We start from the raw sequence: 14,982 nt of genomic DNA, 5'->3' as shown, positions 1-14,982 counted from the left end.
GCTGTGCCTAATCACTTTCATATCATGAGCATCCTGAACAGGCACATCCCTGGGGTCTGTGCATGACTCTAAATCTCCTCCTCCTGTAAGGACACCAGGGAGGTTGGATTAAGAATCCACTCTAATTGCCTAATGTTAATTTATGTTAAGCTTTTGAGTGTGGGCCCATCCCCCCAAGTCACATTCTGATGTAGCAGAAATAAGGCTTCAAAGTATAGATTTTGGACAAATATAATTCACCTCCAAACAGTGGAAATCCACATCTTATTTCTGACGTTGGAGGGAAATTCATAAGTGTTCAGCCCCTTACCATTAAGCGTAATGTTAGCTATGGTCTTCCATACACACTCTTAATCCTGAGAAGAAATTTCATTTATAGTCACAGTTTCAGAGTGTATTTGTCAAATGCTATCACTCTGTCAGTTGAAATGATGTGTTTTTATTCAATTTTTCTTACTGATGTCAGGCATTCAACAGTTAATTTTGATAAGAACATGTCTAAAATCTGGAATTACCTGATGATATGTCAACTCATAGGAACATGAAGAAATGGGGCATATATACAAGGACAAGCAACGGGAGCAATTTCAAAATAATTTCTAAAAGCAACTGAGCCCACAGAGAGACAAAAATCAGTAACCCTTGGCTTAGACACTACACTCCATATGTACACACTGTTTCCCCAACCATCTGGATACCAAAAAGGAAGAAATTAAAAACTAAGAAAGGGACTAAGTAGCTAAGTGGGAGAGTAGAGTGTTTCCAAACAAATTTTATCTTGAGTTTTAAACAGAGTTTTGCTTGTTTATATTAGATTTCCTCAAATGGAGATCTAAAAACAAAACAACCCCCAACTATTGTTGTTTCAGATTCCATCCAGGAACTGGGTTGTTAAAATCACTTTCTGGTTGGATTTAAGGCCCACTCCATGAGATGGAACCCATATCCGACACTGCTGAAGTGGCCGAGAACCTGAGGTTAGCTATATCATGGGTCCTATGGGGAAACTTACCACTATTCTGCTAAAGAAACATAACAATTAAATGACTCTGAATGACATCCTGCTGTACCTGTAGATCAGTGCATCACTCAGCCCTCGTCCTCTTGCCACAGATGGGAACTAACCCAGAGACTCACAACTGGACATTGTGCACAGAGAGAGACTTTGAAGCTCTCAGACCTAAATGGGGTGTGTTCACCAAATCTGTCCCCCTGGGGCTCAGGGATCTATGTAGAAGGGGAGATGAAAGGAGTGTAAGAGATATTGAGTGATTCCAAGGAAACATTGTCTTCTAGGTATAACGGCACTGAATGAATTCATAGAGACTGTGGCAGCAGGAGTTAAGACCTACATATGTTGAAGCCAGAGGGAACCCCAACACTGAGAGGGTAAGTGGACACAAGCTTATACCCTAAATCAGAAGCTATTTGCAGTTGACATCTGCTGGCAATGGGGAAATCAGTTTTCTTCGATGGAATCTCACGGGGTATAGTAACCACATTCTAGAACAGACCCCACACTTGGGAGTAGCTAATCAACACAAAATGTAATCAATGGTATGTTTTGTTGCCTGTCTAATTTTTGTTGGGGTAATATTTTGTTTTTACCTTATGGGTCTTTTGTTTGCCTATTTGGAGTTTCCATTTTTGGGGACTTGTTCTTTTGTTTATTTTTTGTTTTTAAAGAAAGAGATAAAAAAATACTGTGCGGTTGGGTGGGTGGAGGTGACTGGGAGGAATTGGGGGAGGGAGAAATGTGATCAAAATATATTGTATAAAAGTATTTTCAATTAAAAAACAAAATAATAAAGTAGGTATAAACTTGAGTCCTAGTTTATTGCACTCCTGAAGGAAAGAGGGGAGTGTCATTGCCTTAGCCAACATTTCCAGTTCCCTGACTTCCAGGCGACCTGAATGTGGCAAGCACACATGGAAGACCCAAGGCTCTCCAGATGGTGCCAGCTTCCTTAAGCTAACTTTGAAATTTTCCGTTTATGAAGCAATCTGAGCCAACAACCTCTGAAAATTTTAAAGGAAAGCCCTGGGCTTTGTGGCAATTTTCCTTTCTGAGGAAATGAACACTGCAATATTTTCATTGTTATGGGTTTCCAGGTATAATAATGAACCCAACGCCAAATCCTCCTAAAACTGGAGTTGTAAGAAGTTAGAATCTTCTGTGGCTCATTCCCAAAGTGCTATTTTTATGGCTTTTAGACAGCTTGATCAGAAAAGCCATATAGAATGACTACTCAATTATATGCCAAACATTTAGAGAAAATATCTTGAGAAACAATTTGTTTCTATTTAAAGAACTCTTCGTAATATATGCTGTACAAAGAAACACATGAAGTGTTGACAAAAAACTGAGGGCTTTCCTTAGGTTGGGAATGAAAAGGGACACGGATACCTACTAACTGGAAGAAGAATCCTCAGACTAAGCAGTCAAACTTCTAGGTCAAGAACATGAAAACTCTAGCACTTGGATTTCGAATGATGGATGTTTCCTTGGGGCCAAGCTAATAGAAATGGGGAGAGACAATGCTTGACCCTATCTTCAACTCACTGAGGCCATCCTTCAGTGCACATTAAAACGTGTGTGTGTGTGTGTGTGTGTGTGTGTGTGTGTGTGTGTGTGTGAATAAGTGTCTCACTGGAAAGCAGCTGTGAGCAATGCAGGAGTGAACAGAGGAAAGGTGGTAGATTGTTCCCTTCTCCTTCTCTCATTTTATGCCCTATTATTTAATAACTTAAAAAATTAGACTTATCTGTCTCGAAAAACCAAAAAAAAATTAGACTTATATCATTTTATTTGCCTACATATATGTATTGCACCATGGGTATGCCTGGTGCTCACAGAGGTTAATAAAGGGTGTCAGATCTCCAGGAATTGGAGTTCCCCTGGAGTTACAGATCTTTGTGAGCCACCATGTGGGTGCTGGAAACTAAGCCTGGGTCCTCTGTAAAAGCAACAAATACTTTTAACCACAGCACTGTCTCACCAACCCTTTAGTAACTTTTAAAGTGTTAGAATCTCTTCCAAAATCTATTACTCAATTAAAGGGATACAAACAGTACTCTGAATACATAGGACAGTGATGATCAAGAACCATAGGAAGGAATCTGAAGGCTAATAAATCATGCTTCCACACCTCCCTCCTCTGAACTATTTGAGGTTTAGTCTTGATTCTGTAACATCCTTCCTTACAAACTTATGCTAAGGGACTCTTCTGGCCTAGTGTGGTGAATAAGGTTGGTGGGATTCTGAAACTTGGGGCTATGTCCCTGCAATATCAGCTACTGTCTTAGGTTGGGTTATCTGGAAAGAGCTCTGAGACAGAGATTTCAGTGCAGAAGTTTCTAGTAAACATCTATACTTCCTGCCATGGACCCACAGGAAAGTAGATACCTGTTTGTGTATATTCTAAGCTGTCGTTCTGAGGCCGATCAAGAGGCTACTCCCATCTTTGTTCTTTGTCTCTTTGGCCCTGACAGAGAGGCCACTGTCACCCAACACTGAGATGCAGAGTACTCATGTAGGGTAGTGAGGAAACCAGCACTGACCCAGACCCAGAACAAACCAAGTATCAAAGTCATCTAAGCTGGAGCAGAGACCTGAACTAATTCTTTGGGAGCTGAATGCAGACTGGCCCTTAGAAAGGGTTTAGAACAGAAAACAGATGCATACTGACCTGAGAGGAGTGTGATATAGTCAAAGCAACTTCCTGAAGGTAAAGATCACAGGGGAGGAACTCAGATGTGAACAGGATGGGTCAGCCACTCTTACATAGAAGACTAAACGTGGGGTTGTGCTGGGAGATGGATGGGGTACATAACAGAGTCACTGGGACCTTCTGGTCTAGACACAGATTGGTCTCAAGTGGCATATGAAAACAGATGCATACTGAAGTCAGGGATTGCCTTCAGCACACAGGCATCCGCTTAGCAAAGACCCATGACCCCCTCTGTAACTGCTGCTACAGTTGGCATAACTGTTTCTTAAAGGACCTTGAGTTCAAGGTTCAGTTTCCAAAGTGGTGCTGCTGGAAGATGATGGAATTTTTTAGGGAAGTAGCCCTCATAGGAGATCCTTATATTTTTAGAAATATGCTGATCATGGACCCTCAATACAAAACAAATGCATACAAAGCCATCCAGCTTCCTAAACTGAGTTCTACAACCCCACCTAGGCTGGTTTGAATAACAATGGCCCCCATAGACTCAGATTGAAGTTTGGTCACCAGAGAGTAGCACTATTAGAAGGTGTGACCTTTTTCGAGTAGGTGTGGCTTTGTTGGAGGATGTGTCACTGAGGGTGGGCTTTGAGGTTTTAGATGCTCAAGCCAGGCCCAGTGTCCCTCTCTCTCTTTCTGCAGTCTACTGATCCAGATGTACAACAATCAATTACTTCTCTAGCACCATGTTGGCCTGCATGCCACCATGCTTCCCACCATGATGATAACGGACTAAAGGACTAAACTTTTCAACTGCAAGCCAGTCCCAAGTGTTCTCCTTTCTGAGAGATGCTGTGGTCATGGTGTTTCCACACACAATAAAACCCTAACTAAGACATCCCCCCCGCCTTATATACTGTACCCAGCTTCTGATACTTTGTTACAGCAATGGAAAACAGTCTTAAGACAAATATTGAAATAAATTTAAGCTAAGTGTCTTGAGATTCTCAAAAAAACATAAATAAATCACTCTAACCTGTGAACAAGACATTTCTTTGTAAATAGAAATATGGTGTTCCATTAAAAGCTGAGTCACAGACATAGAAATATTTTCATCTAATTATTTAAGCACTATATAAACTAAGCCCCAGATTAGCTAGATAAATTTAGTGAATTTGATATTGCTAAGTTGTTCATCCAAAACACAGAACATAGCAACAAAGATAAATTTAAAATAATACTTAAAAGACACAGAGAGGAGAATGAGAAAATTCTGTCATGCATTTGAGAATTCCAGGAAATCTGCAAGAACAATGAAAACAATCTTGATCTTCTAATTGTTTATTGGATAATTAGTTCATGCTATAAATAATGGCTTTGCAACTACCATGTATTGGGCATCTTATACTCCAGACTACGCTGTCTCTAATCTAGAGTAAAACTATATAGTCTGATAGCAGGGCAAATGCTAGGTGAACCCAGAAAGACAGTGCCACTTAGAAACTAGACATGGCACTGTTGCTTCAAGTTGATCAGGAAGAGCTCTTGCAAAATATACACACACATTGAGTGTGTGCAGACTGGATGAGCCGAAGCTGGCCACAGAGCTGGACATTCTAGATCCTTAGCTCTGAGGACCAGAAGTGATTCAGGCTTCATGGGATACACTTTGTTGATGCTGCTCAATACTAGGCTTGTAGCATTAAAGGAAATCACAACTAACACATGGGCATATTTCTCATGGCTGTTACTATAATCTGAATTTTGAATGTCATCCAAAGGCTGGTTGTTGAAAATGTTCCAGTGTCCCAGGGAGAAGCTAATAGGATGTTTTGGAACATTTAAATTGTGGAGTCTGGAAGGTATTAGGTCACTGTAAGGGTGCTTATGAAGGCAGTAGTGGGACCCGGGCCCCTTCCTTTACTTCTCTTTTCCCCAGCACACTTTCCTCTCATGATGTGTTACTTCACAACAGCCCAAGCGACTGGAACAATCTATCAAAACAGTGAGACAGAAATTTCTTTTGTCTTTATATCCTAACTATCTGATATATCTTGTTAAGGGTCACAGAAAAATGGCATAGCTGTGGTTCAACAAAATCTTCAAGACGTTTCCATGTTATAAAATATTTTTCAAAAGATTTAAATTAGTTCACTAAACACAAAAAAATATTTGTGGATATAAGAAATGTTGGGCTGGTGGTTGCCATTTGCTGGTCCCTGTGCTAATAGAAGAATATTTGAAATCAAAATGTTTATGAATATAAATAAACAGAAAAATCTGTATTTTGATACTCAAGAAATTTCCTAGTCAGCGTTCCAATGATTCAGTAATAATGGATATCTGTTCCCATTCCCTGTGTGTTGCCTCATTTGCTCAGGTCACAAACACCCGTGTTCCTGTTTGTGCCCACACCACTCAGCTCCTTGAAGATGATCCCATGCCTTTTCACCTCCTCTAATTTCACCATGGCCAGTCGAAAGCTGATGTCAAATATCAGAAGTCAGTTCTCAAAAATATCCTCAAGTTTTATCATTCTAAGTTAGTTAGATATTTTTTGGATCTGTACTAGAAGGTGCAGAAGGGCATCTGGATATAAACAAACCAACCCACAAAAGCTTATGTGAGCATACCTAGGTTTCTGAAAAGAGAAATGATGAAAAGTAACTCAAACTGGGTAATCTAACTCAAAGCACTGAAAAAGAACGGCTTAGTGATGTTAGCTTTCAAAGAAACCTAGGACAAACAGCTAGCTGAGGTGTCTTTTTTAGCATATCAAAGCAGACACTGGGGACTAGGTTCTCCCAGCAGCTCTCCCTACTTGCAAGCAAGTACCTGTTACAGAGTTTATCCTGGCTGGCATATCCCTACTGTAAACCTCTCCAGCCCCTAAGAATCACTTCCCTACCTCCAGCTTCCCTTCCCTATATAACTCAGCCATTTTGGTTTGTGTGTTCTCTTGGTTCCCATGTGGTCTTCTCTCCTCTTCACTCTTTCTCTTTCTGCTCTTCCCATCTTGCTCTCCTCTCATTGGTCGGTTTAGTCTGGACCCTTCCAGATGCCTCTGGCTGTTTCCTCCCTCCTATCTACAATAAACCTTCTCCTCTGCCATATCTAGGAGCAGTGGTGTCCTCATTTCTTAATTCTTCTGGTGCTGAAACCCAGGATCTTTCAAAAAACCCAGGAACAATGGTGGAAAATAGGTCAATGGAATCATTCAATGTAGATGTGAAGAATTTTCTTTGGTGGGTCCACTGGTTGTCCCGCTCAGTGATAGGGAACAAAGGGTGCCCTGAGACATTTTTGCTTCCTGCCCAAATCTCCCTCAGTCTCAGGCATGTACCTGTGGGTGGAGCTATAGTAAATCCTGCATTTACTACCTTCAGGGGCTGGAGTCACAGTCTTGAGCACTAGCAATCAAGACTAATTGCTGCTTTTTCCTATCTTCTAGGAGAACTTGAGCCAGAAGGACAAAGAAGAACTAACTGGGTTGTTTACTAGGCATTGCTTTGAAATTTCCAGATTGGAAAACTGGCCTTACCCCACCTCTGATACTGGGATTTCACAAAAAGCCCAGACCTTCTGCCCCCTATCTATCTCCTCTACAGAGTTCACAGCACTCACAATGCAGAGAGTTGACACTTGAGAATAACAGGCTGTAGTCAGTTTTTGGATGGCTTAGAAGATGAGACATATGGACTAAAGTCTCTAGCTGCCTTGGGCATCCAGGCTAAAGAGAAAAGAAGAACCTGCAGAACAAAACAGTGAGAAGAGTTTGCTTTGTTGATGGAATCAAAAGCATTACCTTTCAAAAGGCATTTGAAGCCTAAGAGGCAATTTGTGCATTTCCTGAAGTGGTCATCCCGGGAGTTCCTTGAGGGAGGAACCCTGGGCACCCCTCTGGACACTTCTAGCACAGTGCTCTGCACTTAAGGGATCCCATTAAATGCTCCTGAAGGGACATAATAAGAACTGCAGATCACATACAGGAGGAAAAGTGGTCCCTGTGTGCTGCTTACAATATGTGTTGGCAAGGGTCTGTCACATTAAGCCAACAAGAAGAGCTCATCTTTCTGGTTATTTCATTAAGCCACATTTGCCAAGTCCTATGCCAAGGGACCTACAAATGAAAACGAATGGGCAGAAGACAATTAGGAGTCTTTTCCTTTCTCAGCAGGCTTGTTCCCTGTGGTACATTTACACAGCAATTAGCAGATATGTATTGTTCGGGCTGTCTTCAAGTCCCTGCAGGGAAACAATGACTCGGACCCGGAAAACCTTTCCACCCTGCTGCACATCATTCTCTTAGGCCAGGGACACCATTGGCTCTCTCTTTTTCCTCCTCCTTTTGCTTATCTTTTGAGAGCACTGGTGCAATCCTGACTGCTTGCCAGGCACAACACTTTACATAATGAAGAATGCACGCCTTCACTTTCAGGTGAACCAGGAACAAGAGCCCCAGTTGAGGACTGCATGAAGGTGTGCTGTGGTTTCCGGACCCCGTTTGGAACACTGCCTGTCCTAGGAAGATGAATCTTGGGCACTGCCACTGTGCTCTGGGCTGCTATCTGCATCAGCACCTTCACACGCATGCTCACCGTGATGAGATGACAGCTTCGCTAGCCAAGAGAAGGGACTTTCTGCTTTATTTTCCCACAGGGAACACACAACAGGTTACTATGACTAACTGCCCTGGGATCAACTGTGTTTGTTTTCCCTGACCCTGGATTTTCCTCTTGTGCGGTGGAAGCCAGTTCAGGGCAGCTGCTGGCCAGCACTGTGTTCTGTTCCTTGTGTGTGCTCGCAAACAGCTGGGCGATGACTCAACTGCCAGAGAGTCTCCGGAAAGACAGATGGTCCCCAGCTTCTCTCCATCATGCCTCAGGAAAGCAACCTTTTAATTAATGGGTCCATTGCTATAGTGATGTTTCCACGTATTAGTGATGCTGGCAAAATACAGTTCAGTTTCTGTTTCCAGATCTCCCATACCTCTCTGTTCTTTGCATAGTTCCAGAATAGACTCCCTCCTTTAAGAAAGACTTTCCAGAGCTACTAAGGTGAACTGGACACCCTTCCCGATGTACTGGATCCTAGTTCATCATTCTGAAAGAGCTTCTGCTACTGTTTCTCCTTCTCCTTCTTCTTCTTTTTCCTTCTCCTCCTCCTCTTCCTTCTCCTACTCCTCCTCTTCTCCTCCTCTTCCTTCTCCTCCTCCTCTTCCTCTTCTTTCTTCCTTTTTATTCTTATTCTTTTACTTAATCTTATTCTCAACACTTTTTATCTTAATCTCTCTCTTAAATGTAATATTCATGATTTTAAGGTCATACGCAACTCATAGAAAAGTATTTAGCTGAAAGCACATGATAAATACTGCTGGAAGGGATGAGTGTGTGAAAGGGCTGCCTCTGGAGATATATAAGTGATATATCTGCCTTATAAGTGATATATAAATTAGTATAGCATGTGTATTGGGAGGTTGGAGCACACAAAGTAAGCTCTTCAACTGCCATCAGTACAAGCAAGCATGGTAGTGTGTGACAGAGAAGAGAAGAGGTAATAGTTGCTTTGATGATGCTAAATGAATGAGCTCAGATTTCTACCTAGTATTGCAATGGCCTATTAGCCTTGATGTCACTCTTTTGTACTGCTGGGAATGAAAGCATCTGAAGGACATGAGTCCACTATCATATGATCTTCAAGTCAACCCCTTCTTCTGTGCCTTTCCCTTCCTTTGATCCCTCCCTCTTTCCTTCTCTGTACATGCATGTCAACATGCAGTTCTTTCCATCTTGTTTATGACTTGACTTTTAGGTGTATTCTTCCAATGAAACTTCCTTCTTAATAATACATAATTGAGTTAGGCATAATGGCACACAGCTTTAATACCAGCACTCTGAAGGTAGACTCTGAGTTTGAGGCCAATCTGGTCCACATAGCAAGTTCCAGACCAGCCAGGGGTAACCCTCCACTATATAATCATCCATCCATGTACCCATCCGTCTATATTTTTATCTATCTGTCTATCTATCTATCTATCTATCTATCTATCTATCTACCTACCTACCTAACTATGTGTGTATAATCAATATTCAAGCATCTTTTAATTATATTATCTATGTTATCTATAGTGTCTTTTCTCTTTTAACTGGGACCTTAAGTAGTTATGAATGAAGTAAATAAAAATATGTGAGAGATTGAAAAAGTGTTGTTGAAACAAATTGGTAAGTAAAACTCCCCAGACTAAATTCTGTTTAGTCAAAATAGACTCATTTGTTAATATGATTTATACTCCCAAATACCATGAAGTTTCATTGCCCAGGGTAAACTACGGAAGAAATAATATGATGTCCCAGATCTTCCATGAACAATCCAGTGCCAACTCACCCTGGGAACCCAAGCATGGCCCTTGGCACAATTTAGAATGCTCTTTACGAATTCCTTCACTCAACCCTCACTCTGCCAGGGACCATGGTTCAGTGAACCCTGTAGAACAAATACACAGAAATACTCTAGGAAGCCATGGCCAAGCTTCCAAAAGTTTCAAAAGAGAGGAAACTTGAGCGTCAAAGGAATATGCCAAAAGAGAGCAAAACCAAAGGAAGATACAACAAGCATCATCAGGAAATCCAGAGGACCCTAGAACCACACGCCCAAAGTGCTGAAGCTAGAAGGACAGAGATTTCGACCAGCATTTTGTCTGTAGTAAAACTGACCTCAAAAGTGAGGACAAACATAAACACTTTTTTTTTTTTTTGCAAATGAACAAAAACTGAATGCAACCCATCTCCAGAGCTACCCAGTAAAGAATGTGACAGAAAGATTCCTTCACAGGAAAGTCACAGTAAATGGCTACTGTACTCTGCAGGAATGGAAAGAGAGTCCAGACATGGCATACAGAAATGTCAATAGCTACAGAACATCCTGCTGGCTCCTGAATGCTCTGCCAGGCACACTTTATCCCTCACTGGCTGACGCTGTGTTTCTCTGACCAACACATGCTGAAAATTACTTATCTAAAAATATTGGGCTACAAGTGTTTGGGATATTTCTAGTCTTTTAGATCTGGAAGTTTTTAGGTAGACTCTTCCAGTTCAGCACCTCTAACCTGGAACATTCCAAATTCTAAACCTGCTTGAGCATAATGTCAGATTAGGAATTCTGGGCCTGTGCATGTGTATATCTGAGAGTAGATACACTGAGCACATCTTCTATGAAGAGTTTCCCATCAGCCACTCACATAGTGGGTAGCAAACTCTTTTGATTTGGAAATGTCCTTACTAAATAGGATAATTTTGCTGGATTGGCTATACAAGGATCAAACTTTTTCTGGGGCAGGTTTCTGTGGTTTGTTTTCCTACCAAATCAGTGACCCAGTATGGAAGCCTCAAGGTGCTGTCTCTGCATATGAAAAAAGGGCCAAGAGCCCTAAAAACAGCAAAGCAAATCCCAACCACGGGCCCTTGCCTGCAGCTTGCGTTATCAGTACGACTTAGCTGTGACAGTCTAGCTTCCTGTGTATTTCCTGGCTCAACAACAGCTTTCCAATCCCCACTTTGCAGATCCTCACATGTCTGCCGTTCAGCTCACTGGCTTGCACATGCATTTCAGCGTTTGTCCTGGGTAATAAATGATGCTAGACTGCTCACCCTGATCATGTACAGTCTGATTTACCATTGTAGCCTGAGGGCCCATGCTTATGTATCTCTTATAGCCATTTCCTTATCCATCCTAACACTGTAGTCTCCATCTCATAGTTATGTTGGGAACCATGGCCAGGGGAGGAGGCAACAGTGAAGCTCTGGTGTCTCACAGAGGCAAAGAGAGGAAGAGTGGCTGGATGTTCAAAGTGTGTGTGTGTGTATGTGTGTGTGTGTGTGTGTGTGTGTGTGGTGTGGTGTGGTGTGTGTGTGTGCAGTAGCAATTAAAGATCATATCTGGACTCTTCATGCTTCTGGTATAATCTTCCAGATAATGAATTCAGCCGGGAAATAAACATTTTCATTAACATTGTTTTTGTTAACTTCTTTACTATCTTTTGTGTTAAATACTGAACTTTGCTATTTAAGTACTTGTGCCCTTAACCACTGCATTGTCTCTCAGTGTCACATGTAGCACCTGTAAACCAGAACATAGAATGATTTTCTTTAAGCATATAGACCAGTGGGGCCTTTGGGTTGACTAGCTACTAGCACTGATTAGGAAGGTAAGCCCCTCTGACTCTCTTCCTTCTTCTGATAGGGTTTTATTACGTAGTTCAGGTTGGCATCCTTCCGCCTCAGCTTTCCTAGTGCTGGGCATATAGACATACACTGCTTCCCTCAGCTCCAAAGGATTCTTTCAAGATATTAACTATTTTCAGATTAAACCTTTCATTTCTTCATTTATATAATTCCCAGAGTCTGTGAATCTGTTTCTGTACAAATTACTCACACTCTGATAGTGTTATTAGTGGATTATTGTGATGGGGAGATCTGCCAAGCTTACCTAGGTGACCAACTGAAAACATAGGGTACTTATAAAGAGGAAGGCAAGCAAGAAAACTAGACCACTCAACACTGATTTGGAAGGCAGAGGAGTGGGAGCCTTAAGCACAGGTAGCTTCTAGAAGGCAAGAAATCACACTACCCTGTAACCTCCTCCAAGAAGGACCACAGTTCCTGGGGGTAGACCATTTCAACTGCAAACCCAGAATGAGCTGTCAGACACTCATCTACAGGGGCTTAAGCCACTGAAGTCACAATCTGCTGCAGCAGCATTAGGAATTTATCAGTGATCTATCAATGTTTGATCTTGATTTTATTATTCTATTAAATTTAGTCAAAAGTTAGCCACATACCGAGAACATACGCATAAAAAACACATTTGGGAGGTCCCGAGCAGAGCAGATGGACCAGCTACTGTTGGCAAGGGCAGCTGTAGCCTTCTAGTTCATCGGGAGCAGTTATGGCCCCCTAGGTGAGTGGATGTGGAGGCTAATCGGAGTCCAATCCTTTCAGGTGGTGACAGGGGAAACTTGAAAACTCGGAGAAACGTGTCAAAAAGGCTGTTAAAAGGAGCCAGCGTGGTGCTGAAGGTTCTTTCCATCCTCAAATGTGTGATTCTTCCGAAAACAGGTGTCACTCAAAAACAGTTCCAAGATCCTTGGTCAACGTTTTGCAGAAAAGAGCAAATGGGGCTTCAGGGCAACACAAGTTAGCTCAGACAACATGTGGAACAAAGAGGTAAGATAGTGGCTTATAGGCTCATAGGGAGTATCTACCCACTTCCTGCGGTGACCTTCAGCTTTTCCACTGAGTACCAACACCCTCGGGTGCCTGGCAATAAACACAAGACGGACAGGTGTGGTTCCATCCTGAACCCTGGTACCTCAAAGGCCTAGCAGATCCTCATCAGGATTGGTATGCCTGTTGCTTCCCTCAAGTGCACAACACCCAAACATTCCTGACTGCATGAGTATCAGAAGAAATTTATCTAATGAGGGCCATGGCATCTCAATTCCAATCAACACAACGACATTTGTAAAGTCCTTTTTGCCCTGTAAGGTACTGTGGAAAAGTTCTCGGGGGGCAGTAAAGAATAGATGGTTTTATCTTAAAACGTGGGAAGACCTGAAGTACAATGTTTTAGCAGGGAGGCTGGGTAATGAGTGCAAAGCTCCAGGCTCAAGACAGAGGCAGTGGAGACTTGCCACCATGCTGTCTTCCTTGGTTCACTCTGGCAAGGGTGAGGTGGAGTGGGGGTGCTGTATCCCTGCGTCCTCAGCCACAAAACAAAAGCAATTTCTATAACTTTGGTATTCATGCTTGATTTGTGCGGTATTGTCTTCTGCAGTAGATTCAAATTTCTCATAGAATAAGAAAATGGCGACACGCACATGAAAACCCCTTTAACATACTGTTTAAATGAGAACTGATCGCCTGGATACATACTCAGCTTCCTCTTGAGACTGGATCTAATAAAACAGTAAAATCTTGGTCACTGCTTGTTTCTTCCAGTTTCTGATGGCTGTGGGTAAGCCTTGGCTTTCAGGTGCACCACTGAAGTCTCTGACATGGTCATCATCTGGCACATCTGGAGCATTCTGTGTGTGCTCCTCTGCACACATCCATCCACTCCCTCTTCCTGAAAGCAGAGCCTTTACCCTGGATGAAGGGAGCAGCCACTGCAATGTGACTTCATATTCATTTCAGCTCATCTGCAGAGACCCTAATTCCCAACGAAGTCTCACTCAAATGTCCTGGGAGCTGGGCCTTCAAAAAACTTTCTTGGAGGGATACTGTTTAACCCATAACAGAAACCTGAAACACAGTATCTAAAATAAATCTATTCCTTCTATTCCCAAGCACTTCCTCAAGTTACCACACCCGTTCATATCCAAGAGTTGAGGAAGGGCCCCTGACTTTTCTGTACTTTGAAACTCACATCCCATCCATGTTGACTTTCAGCTCCATGCTGCACTTCCAGCCATCCTTCCTTCCTTCCTTACCATTAGATGGGGCTCAGCAAAGGTCACAGTCTTCCAAGGCTCCTCCCTGTTAATACCTTTCCTTCCTTACCAAGCTCTTCGGAGGCAGAGTCTTGCTACAAAGCCCCTTATCAAGCCCTTCAAGGCTTCTCCATCACAGAAATGCAAACAAACTTTCCCCAAGTCCTGCTAGGTGCACAGGTTCCGACCTGACCTCAGCTGACTCTCGCGGTATCCTTTCAGCGTCTCCCTGGATCGCGGGGATAGGTGAGTCTTTTCCTACTGCCTGGGACTGACACACTTTCCCGTGTGCTAATTTAATCCTCTGAGTCTCAGCCTGAGTGGCTGGTTTTGCCCCTCTCTGGTTCAGCTTAGATATCTCCTGCTCAGAGAGACCTGCTTCTGGATATTATTTCTCAGGCTTTGTTCACAGTGGACTGGGTGTCTCTGCTCTGGACTCTCCTGAGGGTTTCCTAAGGACAGTCTTGCAGTGTGTCCCATGAACAGAGAGCGCTTACCACACTGTCTCCAGATTCCTGTATGAGCCACAAAGTTTATTTCTCTATCCCTCAGGATGTTACAACTCTTTAAGACACCTTTGTTTACCAAGGGAGCAATATCATCAAACAGGAAGTCCATCAGCACTAGGTCTCCAGTTCCTGACTTGGTTGTACCTCACACTGGTAGAGTAACTATGTGTGCATTTAGCATACGAGGTTGAGACCTCGCTAGGGTTGATTTTACATACTCTTCCTCTGGCCCAGTACATATTCCTCTTCCCTTTCCTCCTTCCCTCCCTCTCTTTGTGCCATGGTGGGAATGGAACCCACAGTCTTCCACATGCTA

General features: G+C 42.6%; 1 protein-coding gene across 3 annotated transcripts in view; it reads right to left on the bottom strand.

Moving 5' to 3' along the window:
• Window positions 1-14,982, bottom strand: part of LOC121440635 (piezo-type mechanosensitive ion channel component 2-like) — a 346,630-nt gene that overhangs the window by 216,540 nt on the left and 115,108 nt on the right. The gene's annotated exons all lie outside the window — the stretch shown is intronic.

Source organism: Microtus oregoni, unplaced genomic scaffold (assembly GCF_018167655.1).
Source record: "Microtus oregoni isolate MIOR12 unplaced genomic scaffold, Mior012 000069F_ref0000032, whole genome shotgun sequence".
Lineage (NCBI taxonomy): Eukaryota > Metazoa > Chordata > Mammalia > Rodentia > Cricetidae > Microtus > Microtus oregoni.
The sequence above is the reverse complement of the archived record's forward strand: the minus strand, read 5'-3'. Positions and strand labels throughout refer to the sequence as shown.